Source organism: Lepidothrix coronata, unplaced genomic scaffold (genome assembly GCF_001604755.1).
Source record: "Lepidothrix coronata isolate B3197 unplaced genomic scaffold, Lepidothrix_coronata-1.0 Scaffold242, whole genome shotgun sequence".
NCBI lineage: Eukaryota > Metazoa > Chordata > Aves > Passeriformes > Pipridae > Lepidothrix > Lepidothrix coronata.
This window is the reverse complement of record NW_016690422.1, coordinates 334,599-349,302: the sequence shown is the minus strand read 5'-3', so window position 1 is coordinate 349,302 and position 14,704 is coordinate 334,599.

Sequence of the window (14,704 nt, the reverse complement as noted above, 5' to 3'; positions counted from 1 at the left end):
ACCCATAACCACAGCCAGCCTTTGCTTTGGGGACAGTGCAGCTCAGCCCTCACTTGCAGCACCCAGTGCCCCAGAATTTGGGCTATTCCAGCCAGGACCATGCCCTAAAGAGTGCAGGAAAGGAGGAACTGCCTTTTCTATCCCCTTGGGAGCATCTCTAACAGAGATGGCAGGGCTGCTGACCCAGAAGGGGTTAAGGGGCTGCTTGACCCACACAGGGCTCTGCAGGATTTAAAGGAAGGGGCAGGATTGGGTCCTCCCCCTCTTCTAAAATGGTTGGGAGGCTTGGGAGCCTGCTGAGGCTGTGCAGGGCTGGAAGAAGCCCTCTGTTTGACCACAGTATCTCTGTCCATGGCTTTTTCCATGCTGAAGTTCCAGCTAAATGCTGGCAAGAGCTGCAGAGCTCTGGTCTGAGACCCAGGTACTGCTGTCCTCCTTTTCCCCCTCCCTGAAATATCTGGTTTGCAAGGAGCAAACCAGATCTTTTCTTGGTGGTTTTGTCTGCCCCAGAGAGGCTGGTTGCAAGTAAATCCAGAGCCTGTGTCTGTGTGGGGTGAATAAGCTCTGTGCAAATCCCATGTTTTCCTTGAGGACCCGGGATTTCTATCAGTGTAGGCTGTAGGGTTTGGGCACAGGTCTGGATGAAAGAAACTGTCTCAGTTTTGGTGGCTTTGTGTGTAAGTGGTTGACACACAAACCTAAGAATGGGACAGCTCAGCTCCTGGTAGAAAGGGGTAAATCTGCTCTGGAGTCTGTGCAGCAAATTTACTCTTTCAGGACCTCCTGTTTGCCTTTCAGCTTTATACCTGTAGGTATTTTTTTGTGTTTTTGTTTGTTTTTTTTTGTTTGGTTTTTTTGTTTGTTTGTTTGGTTTTGTTTCATTTTGTTTGGTTTTGCTTGAGTTTTTGTTTGCTTTTCTTTCTTGGTTTTGTTTTGTTTTGTTTTGTTTTTTTGTTGTGAAAATATCTCTGTCAATTCCCTGCACTTGTCTGGGTTTTGCATTTTGTTAACAAAAGCTCGCCTGAGCACAGAAATCCTCAAGTGCCAGAAGGCTGGTGGAGTCCTGCTCTCAATTGCAGTCCATCTCCTGAAGTGATTTCCTCCTCCAGAGAACTCTTCTGCTATCAAGTGTGATTATGTGGTGTCACATTAGTGAGAGCTTTGCAGCTGTGATTCCAGCTGCTCTTTCCTGGACAGCATCCTGTTTATGATTAAAAAAATATATGAAGCAACAAGCAGATTTGATCATTTGGTCTGTGTTGTATCCACAGACAACAGACTGGGAGGAGGAGAGGAGGCTGTAAGGGAAGTGTTTTAGAGCGTGTTTCAGTGCTCTAAAATGTTGTGTATCAGTTAATTATGCAAAAAAACCCCAAACTCGTGGAAATATTCAGTTTTTACAACCAGACATTCTCATTTTGCTTTCAGATCTGGTTCAAGACCTGGAATTTGCTCTCTGAAGCCCTGGATGATCTGGGAGTCAATGTAAGCTTGGGAAAGGGTTGAGGGGACAGTTTCAATTTTCTCTGAATTAATGCTGGTACTGGCAACTTGTGAATTATTGCTCAGAGCAATCATGGTTAATTAAAGGCAGCCTGAGCTGCTGTTGGAAATTCAGTCACCTAACGAGGAAATAGGAAACACCTTCCTCTCCCAACTTGTTGATTACTGTCCTTGTTTCTGCTTAGCACTTCATTAGCCCTTCCTCCACACACCTTGAAGTTTGATTTTAAGAAAGAGCAATGTTTCTTGCCATGTGGTCTTGGAATTTTTTCTGGCCTTGGAAGTCAGCAGCACAGTCTGGATGGTGCCTGGTCATGTTGGTTTGCATGTCTGTGGGCTGTCACAGGATGCAGGTTCTCACCCCTTGCCTTTTGGGGTGAAGAGGGAAAATGATGCCAGAGGATGGTGTTGCTGTGCCAACTAAATGAGAGGAAAAACTTGCGGGAGCACCCAGTGAAAAAACAGCATTTACAGTCCACCAGATTGGTTGCTCCTCATGTAGATACCCTTGGGTATTCCAGGGCCCCCAAAGGGCTTCTTGCAGTTCTGTGTGTCCCTGTACCACAGGTGATGGAGATTGCAACACTCAGATCACCAAATGAGGGCCAAGTGTTTCAAGTCCCCTCTCCTTTGCAGTAATTATTTAACCAGGATGGACAGATTCTGTGATGTGCCATCGAGGTAATTCTGCTTGTAAACATATATATTTATGTATCTGTGTTTATTAATCTGTTAAAGACAAAGGCTGGGAATGCTGGAATGGTGTTGTAACTTTGGCTATTGCTTAGAACTGATTGAATCTGTCAGAATCAGTCACACCTGTGCTTTGAAACAGCTGCATTGAGGATTAAAAGGTGCAAGAGAACACTGAGACACTGCAGTGCTCGGTTGAAGGCTGACTGAAAACTCATCCTGTGCCGGTGAGATGTGCTGGGTAACGAACAGGGGTGAAGGTGTGAGGAGAACTGAGACACTGAGAGCTCTGAAATGTTGCTTCCTCTGCAGAGGACTCAGTGAGGGAGTTGTGTTTTCAGAGGCCCCCCCGTGTTTTGTGCTGTGTCTGGTCCTGGAGCCCTTGTGCCTTCAGGCTGCATCTCACGGCTCATCCTTTGCCGTGTCCTGCCTGGGCCACGTCCCTTCCTCTGCCCACGGTGCTGCAGTTGGTGCTCTTGCCCCCAGCAGTGCATCAGGCACTGATACACTGGTCTTGGTAAATATATGATTGCCGACACCTGAAAATCTGTCTAATGCAGTTTTGCACTTTTTTGGATGTCTTTTAGTTGTTAAGAAAGACAATCTGACTGCATTATAAGTTTGAGGCTTTATTCTTCGTCCTCGTTGTCCCTGGATAAATGGTGGAAAAAGGCATCCAATGTTTACAATAACATACTTTTATCACACTTAGCATGTTGATTTCTAGGGTACAGAAAAGAAGGCACACAGGGACCTACTTTTTATACTGCTACACGCATTTTTTAAGTTTACACACTTCTTTCAAACCTTTTAATAATACACTACTATTGCTAAATATATACTGGTATATATTCTATAAGTGGTGTCAGCTTAAAACAGTTTTCTCTATCTTATTTTTATCTTTAAGTGCAGGTACCCAAACCAGGTATTCCTCCACAGGAATTAGCAGCTTCTTTTCTCTCTTTCCCAGGCTGCCCAAGGTCTTTTAGTGGATTCCTGTGTTATCTCAGAGGCCTCTGGCTGAGCTGTTTTTCAGGCCCTCTAACTGGAATACCTGTTTGGTTCCCTACATAGAATGGTGTTCTACTCACAGGGTTTTAGTTCAGCTGCTTGGACAGAGCTTTTGTGTGGGCCCAGTCCTGCCAAATGCCCAGCAGCCCAGGAGACACAGAGTGCCCCTGTCTCTGCTCAGCTTCTGCAGGTCTCGGGATCTCACTGGGGCAGAGTCCAACATGATTTGTAGCAGCTGTTGGGAAGGGAATGTTGGTGATGCCCTGCAACTCTGAGCACTTCTTCTGAGCGTGTGCTATGGTCTGATCAGCCCCAGTTGCTGACTGAGTGTGTTGATTCCAGACATTTGGCCTCCCTGGACTTCCCCTGCTGGTCCTTCCCCTGTGTCTATCTCTACCCTCCTGGCCCTTTAAACTCTCTCAATCTGTTTTTTGTTCTTTTTTTTTTCCCTTTAAGTCTTTGTTTCTTTTCTCCTTTCCTTGTCACCTCTCACCATGAAGATTCTCTTGGTCTTCTCTTCATGCTAAACAGCCATGGTACAGTATATCCTCCCAAACAGCTTGAAGCTGTCTGGGAAAATAATTTGACCAGAGACGTGAAATTTTTGGTAAAAGATGACTCAATGCAATTTCAGCTATCAGTCCTTGAATGGAGTGTTTTTTATGCCACTGCAGTTTAGTCAGAATGTTTTATTTGAGCTTTGATTTCACCTCCTTTGATTATAGTGGAAGTGCTGGCAAGATAATGCTGAGTCTTCGGAGTAGAACAGGGCCAGATTTAGAAATCTGTTTCACTGAGGGGGAGATTTGTTTTTCCAGCAGTTGTAGGATCTATACAAGCTTTTGCCTAATTTCATTTTCTGGTAGGGTGAGATGCCCTAGCAAGTGAATACTGACTCTTACTGAAGCTTGCAAAACCACAACATTGTTATAATTAGGTTAACTTAAGGCAAGACCTTGGTCTTAAAATCTAATCAAATGAACTAACATGAGAATTGAATTCTTTGAACACCACTGCCAAGTCTCTGCATGTTTGCAGCCATATTTTCGTTTCTTAAAAAGTACTTTTTCCTTGGAGAAGACAAACTGTCTTCGTTGGTTTTGGAAGCTGGAATTGCCTCTTTGGAAAACATTCTCTAATAGATTTTCATAGTGTGCTGGTTTTGCTTTCAGATTCATTTCAGTTGCAATAATATTTTCACAGTTGTTCCTGACAATTGCGGGCAAATATTTGTAGATCTCTATGAGCTCTGTAGTGGATGTTTTCTCTAATCCTAAACAAAGCTCTTAAGACTGTGGGCTTTGGGGTTTCATGGAAGTTGCTTTTCATCATATCTTATATAGCTATAATTTAAGAGCAAAACCCTGTGAATACACACTATAAAACTGATGTCTCTCCTTTATTAAATAAAAGCTTGATGCTGTGATTAGGATCCTGAGTGGTTAAGCAACAGCAGAACAGGGCTGTGCTCTGCTCTGGGTTCCCCAAGTAGGGCCTTGTCAGGGCAGTACTTAAGTAAGTGCTTAAATACAAACACAGGAGTAGTTACACTGCACTCAGTGCATCTAAACAGGTTTGAAATAAAGCACTTGTTTAACTGCTCTGCCTGCTTGGAACATATAAAATTTCCATAAATCAGAAATGACTGTGTTCCACCCTCCAGCCCTGCAGGAACCTGTTCTCAGTCCTTTAACATTCACATTTTGCAACATCCTCTGACCCAGTGAGCTGTCCTGAGGGCAGCCTTGCACTGAGTGTCTCATAACCATCCTCAGCAGGGCACGGGGAAGCTGAAGAAGCTCAGTTGTACGTGAGCCCTCGGCGAGGGCTCCTATTAGGGGGGAAAGCAGCTTGTCTCCAGAGCCCTCCTCTGGGAAAAAAGGGGGTTCTCCTGACTCAAAGCAGCCTTGCCTTGTGCTGTTTTAAAAAGTGTTTCTAAAAACATCTCTCACGTATTCCTGCCCATCGCACTGGGAGATGTGAGATCCTTTTCCTTTCATGAAAGGGAGCGGGAGGGAACTGGTGAGCTTTGCAGCTCAGCTGGTAGACTGTCTGGCAGGGAGCCAGGGGGCCTGGCTTCAGTCCTCTGATAAGTCATCCATTTCTTTCTCACCAAAAACATCTGGTTCTGGACGCTGAGTTATGAGCTAATATTAAATACAAAAGTTTATAGCATCACATATATAATATTGTTGATTAGAAGCATCAAGTAAAGTAATTGACCAGAGGGGACTTGGTGTGAGCAGCTGGTAGAGCATCTGGAGGGGAGCCAAGGGGCCTGGCTTTAATTCTCAGGTCATCTATTTCCTTCTCACCAGAAACATCTGGATTGGGATGTTGCAAAGCTACAGACTATTGTCTCAGGCAAATGTTGCTGGGATCACACTTTTTCATGGTAATGTGCTTCCAGGAACATTTCCATTAAGTATTTACACCCAGAGAATCATGAAAGGGTGCCAAGGAAAAGGGGAGTTACTGGGCCCTGGGAAAATCAAAAGCAAAGTTCCACTTTGTGGAGTGGCCATTTTTAACCAGATTCTGCATGAATGGTGTTTTGAGCAGCCTGAAGCACGTGTTTAGGTTGACCCTGTGAACCTGGCACTGCCCTGAAACAGCACATTTGGTGGTTTGCCTGTGTGATGGGTGCTGGTGGCTGCCAGGGTGAGGGGCTGTCACAGCCTGGCATGGGGAGGGGCAGGAGGTGCCTGTCCCAAGCTCCGAGCAGCACTGCGGGCACCAGGTGTCAGGAGAGGCTCAGGTTTGTGTGGGATAAGGTTTAGTGGCAGTGCCATGGCTCCTGAGGTTCCCACAGCCCAGGGCACGGGGGACCTGTTCTCAGTGCTGTTTGCAGGACATGCAAATCTCTGCTTTCTGAAAATACTTCGGTAGAGGCTGTGACATTGGAGAAACAAAAAGCAAGCTCAGGCTTAGGACATGTTATCACTGCTCTCTGCTTGCCATAGAATCCCAGAATGGTTTGGGTTGAAGGGACCTTAAAGCTCATCTTATTCCACCCCCTGCCATGGGCAGAGACACCTTCCACTAGCCCAGGTTGCTCCAAGTCCAGTCTAGCCTGGTTTTGGACACTTCCAGGTATTATCCATAGCTCCTTTCCCCCTGTGATTGCTCTAACACAATGAGAGGGTGAAGGCCTCTGTTCCCTTTGTGGAAACTAAGGGTAAATCCTCCCAAGGCAGGGAAAAGAGGTCCTAAAAATTGCCTTTTACCCATACTGCAAAGTCCTGCCTCGGTTTGCCAGACAGTGGTTGCTGTTGGCAAGCAGCAGGTTGGATCTCGCCTGTGCAAGCTTGATCCCCTCTGAACTGTGGTACAGTGACACCAATTAGCAGGAGCTGAAGATCTGGCCTCTGTGAATTAAATCAGGGAGTTATTAATAACTTGGCAACGTGTGTGATTTGCAGGTGATGAGCCAGGATGGAGGAATGGCACAGAGCTTGGGAAAACTCTGCTTTTACACTGTCAGCATCTGCAGTTACTTTTTGGTGGCCCTCTACCTGTGTAACCTGCCAAGGTCTCTCCTGAGCCAGCAGAGAGGTGGCTCTGGAGTGGTTGTGAACCCTTGCCTGGCTCACTCCCATACAGGTCAGATTGTCTCTTATTGAGCAGTGAGAACACAGTGAGCCATCCTCCAGTCCTTTGGAATTTTTGCCTTTATTTTATTAGGAAGAGGTACAGCCATCTCTCCTCAATTATTCCACCAGAATTCTCACAAGGGTCTCATCTCGGTTTTGGTTAAAGAAATAAGAGGCCAAATGGAAATAAAATATTAGTCTACCTGACTTTACCAGCTGAAATGGTTTAGAACATCATTACTAGGCTCATTCCACCATTCCTGTCCCTTCCTCTGAATAAAAATACCATCTAAAAAAAAGAATCAGAACAGGACATTTCCAGAGGAATATTACATTTCATAAGTATGGATTTTAACAGCCAATCTCAACCAAACAATGCACTGTATAGTGCCAGAAATAATAAATCAGTGCAGCCCTCAGGACTGAAATGGAGAATTCCCTCTCCCCTTGTAGCTCTTTGGAACTTTAATCTGAAATATGCCCTGAATCAAAGGATAACTTATTGGTACACAGGAATTCCCATGCTTGGTCAAATCTGATTTCCACAGAGTCAAGCACTTTGCTGCTGGTGGTGGCCAGAACCAGACCAAAAATAGTTGTCAGTAGAGAACTGCCTGCAGAGAACACTTAATTTTGCTAACTGTCATCATTTAGGAAGGACTTCAATGCACCTGATCTCAGCCATGCAGGAATTGCTGCCTGATCCTGCAGGTTTCCTTCGTGGAGAGAGACACAGGAATCTCCAGGAGGCAATTCACCCCATTTTAGGATGTATTAAGGCTTGTTATTGATCTGATTGGAGAAAGCCTTAGTGTTGTCTAATCACAAGTGCCTAAACTAAGTCAGGAGGAATCCCAGTGACCTTTTTCTGCCCATGAGGGTGGCACTGCTGTCATTCAGAGAACTTGGCTATGGAGGGACATACTCACCTCTAGATAATTTCATCTTACCGTGAGGGCTTTAAATTTGGGAGGGGACTATTGTTCATGCAATAGCTGTCTTGTATAATTTGGGGCAAATCTGGTGGCTTCTAGGCAGCTGGGAACTTGTCTCCAATTTATTAGTGCAGTGAAAATGGTCCCACAACAGTTCTTTCTGGTGAGGGTTTTGCAGAGGGGGAAATGCCCTTCTCGTGTCTGGTCCCTCTGCCCTGCTCAGGACAGGATGTTCTAAAGACACTTTCCCTGGTGTTTAATTTGCTAATCCCTGATCCAACCCTGGCTGTGCTGCTGGGGTGAGCAGGGGGGGATAGTTGGTGAGTGTGGCTTCAGAGCTGCTCTTGTAGATGTGCAAAGCCTCCGTTTCTCCAAAAGATCAATTTTTGTATAATAAGAGAATGGAAACAGGGTATGGGATTCACTTTTGCTGTGCATCATTCTGTGTGCTGCTTTTAAGCTACTTCATAACTGAAGGAATTTGAATGAAAGACAATGGTTTTTGTGATCTCTTTGTGTGATAATTTCACCAGAACTAAAATAATTTATGTTGTTGGCTGGGAGTTGTTTCTGAATCCTCCTGTTCTCTTTCTATTTTGGCTGAAATGGTGCAGACAGGGTATTTATTCCAGGGCAGATTGTACACAGAAGCCATCTTATGTCTTAGTGCTGCTCTTGCTTGGATTTCACAGTATTTGGCTTCAGTTTGCTTATTTTGACCACTGGGCAGTGATTTATTTTCTTCCAGAGCTGCCCACAGTGCCTGCAGTTTTTCAGATATATAGAATTCATTCAGGACTTGTTTAGTTCAGCTGTTTTTCACTCTGCTGTGTTTGTCAGGCTGAAATTTGCTCCTCCTGAAAGAGGGAGGTTGTTATTTTCTCCTGACTCACCTTCCTGGATAATTATCCAGCTCCGACATGCCCCAGGCTAGGTGAGATCTCAATATTATCATTATTAATAGCACTCCCTCATCCCTACCATGTACATTTGCAGCTTCCCAGCCCAGGCAGGCAAGACCAACCTTTGAGTCAACAGGAGGACTCTGTTATACATGTGCTTAAGTGTTTGCAGGCGCTGGAGCTTAGATTTTCACAAGCAATTAGTGATGTTTTGTGCCTCGGCTTTGATGCCTCATTCAACGCGTTTTAGACGAGGCTGTTTATTGCAGAGCATGGAGCTCTCACCCTCTGAGCACTCTGGGCCCCTTTTGGGTGTCTGGCTGGGCCATCAGCGCTGGAGGAATTTTCTGGTCAGTCAGCTCTTGGATTAAGAGCTCTGGCTGGGAGCTTGTCAAATGGCGTGTGTCTGTAAATGTCTTGGATGGATTGAGGCTAAATGAATTATTATCCCTTCCCCCTCCCTTTCCTTTCAGCCTCAATTTTCTTCTGTGTCTATATTAGAGCAGATCTCCTTTATGATCCCGTGTGCTTTCCTGGGACATGGTTGTCATTTAGCACACTGTGGTGTGCTGACCTATTTTTGTTGCTCTCTAGACAATGTATCTGCAGATATTTATCCTTATTTCAAAAAAATACATATATATTTTAAAAGCAAGCATGTGGAAAGAACAGTACCAAGTTTATTCTTTTCAGTTACAGTATAAAAGTACCACCTAATCTATCCTTACAAAATTGTGCTTCCTTGTTGGCCTGCAGACAATAACTGTTTGGACAAATGGATGAAATACCTTTTCTTTAAGTATATATCCTGCAGGTATGTCTTAACATAAGGAATTTCTGTGACAGCATTGCCAGGCTGGGTGCCTGAAAGGTTTTGGGGGAGGCACATCCTTCTTCAGTTAGGGTGAGTTTTATACTTATTTAATTCTTTTAAGTGAAGAAATCTTGGGTTAAGCTTAGAATTGGAGAAGGATTAAATGGCTTTTGAAAGGGGGAGTATTGGCTGTCTGCTGGGAAAGGCAGTATAAAAGTGAGACCTGGGCCTGGGTTGTGTTTTGATCAAGAGCCAGTTTCAGGTGCTGGTGAATAGGATTTGAAAATGGGACGTGTAGCACTGACTGTACAGTCTGTGCAGCTTAAGCTAAAATAATAAAGCCCAGGATCATGCAAACATTTCAGTGGGACTTGGAAACCTGAGCTGGATCTGGGCCCAGTGCTGTGGTGAGGAGCTGGGGCTGTCTGGTGGCCCAAATGGAGGGAACCCATCAGGGGATTGTGTTAGGAATATAATGAGCTCTGCTTGATTCTGGATTAACTTTGGCTGGCAGTTCACACGTCAGGCATTTTGGCAGTGGTGAATCCTGTTCCTTTTCTCCAGTCTCTCTCCTTAGGGCAGATTTCAACAAAAAGTGAGTTCTTTGTATGAACTGAACTCTCTGCAAGACTTAAGGGCCTGTGGTTCAGATGCAACTTTCCCATCAGTGCCCAGCAGATGTGTTCTGAAGTGCTCATGAACTATGGAGAAGTGCTGCTGTTTTGAACTCCTGCAAACAGTCAACAGATCCACATGGGAAATTAAATGAGTGTAATTTTGTGGAGAGATACTGAACGTGGCTGCTAAATGAGCACCACAAAAATAAAACACAGCCAACAAGGGCTGTTTGCTGGAGCAGCTGGGGAGGGACATAAACGACAACTGAAGGATGTGACAACTTGTAAATTGGCTCCTCTGATTGCTTAAAAACAATCGCTTTAGAGGAGACTTGGCATTCAGTGGGAGGCTGCAGGGATGTCTTTGGGATGCAGGAAGAAGGAGAAAGCCCTGTGGAGAGGGGATTTGGAGGGCTGGTGGAGGAGCAGGATGGACCAGGGAGATGCAAAGTGTGGAAGAAGGGCCGTGAGAATAATTGGGAATGATATTGGGGGGTATGGCTGTGGCTCCATGTCATGGCAGCATATGTGTAAATCCAAGTGTGTCCTGTAATGCTCCTTTCTCTGGAAGGACACCAAATGGTTCCCATTGCACTTTCCTGGAGTTCTGTGGTGTTGTTCTGATATCTGGGGAAGCACAAGCTGTCTCCAAGTTTGTATAACCCCAACCTCTGCCTCTGCTCAGTTTTGAACCTTGCCTTCATCTATAATACCCAATTAGTGTTTTGAAGTGTGTGTGTGGGAAGTAACCAAACAACCTTTCAGGCAGTTGAAAAATGGACTTTTACTTGCATGAAAATTACTGATTACAAAAGACACTTTCATTTGTAATGTCTATTTAAAATAAAAAAAATCCAATCATATCTGAACTGTCTAAACAATATTGAAATGGCCAATCACCTGTCATGTAACCTGCAAATCAGGCTTTAATCCTCTTAATAGTTTTGGTATTTGTAATACATATTTAAATAAGAGTCTCTGGGGGAAAATGAAGTTGTATAACTTACATCAGATTGACATGAAAACAGTTTTGAGGGCAATTTGTATTTCACTTTAGGGTGTTTTTTGCCCAACTCTATTTTCTTGGAAGGAAGAGTCAACACTTGAGTTAAGGCTGCAAAGCTTGGTCCTATTTCTACAACTGAAGCTTCAATCGGAGTCTTTTATTCCTGTGGGTAACTGCTAAAAAACCCCACAAATATTTTTGTGTCTCATTCTCTGACTTTGGCCAGTGACAGAGGAGAAGTGTGTTTGTAACACACAGGGTTTTTTTTTCTGGAAGCACAGGAAGGATTGCCCAGCCTGTGTGCTGTGGGCTCCTCTCCATCGTGTTCTCCTCCTCGCTGGGAACACCCGCCCGACCATCTGCTCTGTGTTTGTTCCTGCTGATAAGGAGGAGAAGGTTTTGGAAGGGCTGGGGAGGAAGGGTGCTGTGGGAGTGCTGTTCCTGCTGTAAGCTCAGCCCAACCAGCAGCAGGCCGGGGGCTGCTTCCTGCTGCCCTGCCTGGCCTCTCCCAGCAGAAGCTCCGAGGAACCCACGGTGTGGTGTGTGCTGGCCCCACATCTGCTGCTGGTGTGGGCTGTGTCATAACAAGGAGTGCTTTAATCACCTAATGAAAGCCACATTCCTGTAATTGTATAATATATGGACACAGCTTTGTACCATCACTCGTCTGAACGCGATACAAATTGGATGCAGAGGCTCAGCCTCTTTGGCAACAGCTTATTTGAGGGTTATTATTTTTATTTAGAATATAATTTCAGTTGACTCCCTCATTTGAAGCCCTTGTATTTTACCTTGGTATTGCTTTGGGATTAACCCCTTAAAGCTCTGTGTACCCTGACCCTGCCTGGTACCCAGGTGGTTGCACAGCTAATGGGCAGCTGAGTCCTGGTTTGAGAGTTTTCACATCTGGGTGGATAATAAAAGTATTCCCAGCCTGAGCAGTTATAAATGGCACATTTATAACTCGTTCCTCAGAGCACGAAGCAACCACTGGTTGATTTGGATTAGGGAGCAGTGTAGTACAGGCCTTTTTGCACCCTTTCCAGGATTAAAAACCGATGGCTGGGAAGTACAAAATGGGGAGCTGGTCCATCTGGGACCCAGCAGACTGCAGCTCATGGGCAGTGGATCTGCTGGGAGCAGAGCCACTGCTGTTCTCTGCTCACTGCAAGAGCAGAGACACAACAACCTCGGCCAAAGCAACAGCAGCTTTCCCCTTAGTGCTGCCATGGAATGAAGTGGGATAGAAATCTCTTCATCTCCCAGCTGGTGCTTGGAGGTTGCTGGTGTTCTGCTGTTGAATTGCTTTGATGCTCCCTCTTAGGATGAAAGGTTTGATTCTTTTCTTGCCTCCTGTGAACTGGCTTTTCTTGCTGATGTCCTCAATCCAAATGGGACAGCACAAACCAGGTCTGGATTTTTACAAGCTGCAGTGAACTTGAATTAAAAAACGTAATTCATGTTTGAGCAGGGAAGTTGAGAAAGGAAGACACTTGATTGCAACAAGAATCAATTTCCTCTGCTTGCATTCCTGGCTATTTTTTCTCTCCCCTGATGATTACAGGTACTGTGTTTCGGGTTTAATTGGGAATTTTCCCACCCAGTACTGAAGCGGTCTGAAAGTTGTGCAACCTTCCTTCCCCTCACATAATCACCACTGGGTGTTTCCAAGGTGCTTTGGCTGACTTCTCCTTGCATCATCATCCTGTTTGAAGTGCAACAAAATATTAATTTCTTGAACTGTACAGAAATGTGCACAAATGTGCACTCGAGCTTTTTATTCCTCAGCTGAAGCTGTGACTTCACCTGGGGTCTGTGTTTTGTAGGCTTGAGCAGTTCTTTACTTCCCACCAAAGACAACAGAAGGGTAAAGCTCCACATCCAGCCGTGTTTGTCTTGTGCTGGTAGTGATGCTTCAGGGCTGCTTTTCCTTGGAGATCTCAACAATTAAGGGCTGTTGGCTCTATTTCACAAATACTTGCTGGGGGCATAGAGAGGTAATTTGCAGAGGATCATGAGACCAAGGGGGGAATCCTTGGGGTGGGGAAGAGACTTCCCACATCCTAATCCTCCACCCACTGGTCCACACTGCTCAGGCTGCAGGTGCTCAGCCTCCTGTGAGCCTGTTGTATCAGAGGGATGCAAATAGTTTTGCCTCTGCCTGTGCTAATGTGAGTCTGGTAGATCTGCCAAAGCCGGTAAATCTGCTGGATTGGAACAGCCTGAAATGGGGGAAGATCTGAGGATAAACCTTTCAAAAAGTCTAGGACCCCTGTGGGCCTGAGCTCTTTGATAGCATCCTAAAGTGGGTTTCAGCAGCCCTGCAGTTTGGAGGACACTGGCTGAATGACCTTGGGAAACTTCTTTCATCTTCCCTGGTTTCTGGAGCTATTGAAGTGAAAGCCCTTTTAAAGAAGCAGAAATGATCAGCAAATGCCCAAAATGAACAGTGTCAGAGAATGGTGGTTTTTTTTCTAGCAAAAAGCCTTCTTGGAGGGGCATGTGCAGAAGAGGGTGGGCTTAGCTGACCTCCTTTGCAGCAGACATAAAGATGGTACTTAAACCCTCCTGGTGGAGGCACATGCATACCTGCCTGCCTCTGAACACATGTCCACGTGCTCCATGGAATCATGGAATGGTCTGGGTTGGAAAGGGACCTTAAAAATCATCTTGTTCCAACCCCCATGTTGTGGGCAGGGACACCTTCCAATAGCTCAGGTTGCTCAGGATTCCATCCAGCCTGGCCCTGAACCCTTCCAAGGATGTATCTAATAGACCATGGGGGTGTGTGTCCAGGCACTTGTGTGTGTGTAGCTGCAAAACTGCTTTTATAGTTGTCTTTGTTTCCAGGGAAGAAAGTAAGAGGAATAAAGAAAGAGTAAGAAGCAGGCAGTGTTTGTATGAGAAGTCAGGTGGCTTGAGTATGATATTTTACCCCTCAGGGAAAGCTCTGGACAGACAAATAAGCAGGATTGCCACAGGGAATACTTCTACTGCAGGTCCAGAAAGCCTAGGCTGAGCAGTGATGGTACAACATTGGTTGAATCTGAATAGATTCCTTTTTTATGGTATAAATTAGTGTGATTGTTCATCTCTTGTTCAGTGGCTTCAGTGAGAAGTTACATCCCATGTCCCTCTGGTCATGGTGTGGGCCTTGCACATCACAGAACCATAAAATTGGGCACCAACTGGATTTAACTCCACTCACCACCACTCCCTGGGCCCAGCATTCCAGCCAGTTTTCACCCAGAGAAGAGCACACCCATCCACCCCACGAGCCTCCAGTTTCTCCAGGAGAAGGCTGTGGAAATGGTGTCAAAGGCTTTACTAAAGTCTAGGTAGACAAAATGCACAGCCTTTCCCTCATCCACTAAGTGGGTCATCTCGTAGTAACGAGGTGATTGGCATCAGCCTTGGGTGCCTCAAACTCTTGAGCTAAAGGTGAAGGTGGGGATATGAATGATCTTCTCTCTGCTTTTCAGCTGTCTTCAGTTTTGCTGACATATCTGTCTTCAGACCACTCTTTTTTCCACTTTACTGAACATGTGCAATGAAAGATGGTGTAGGATAGATTTGCAATGTTATTGCCTTTTAAAAAGGCTATTTATCTCTTGCATTTAAGCTGGTCCA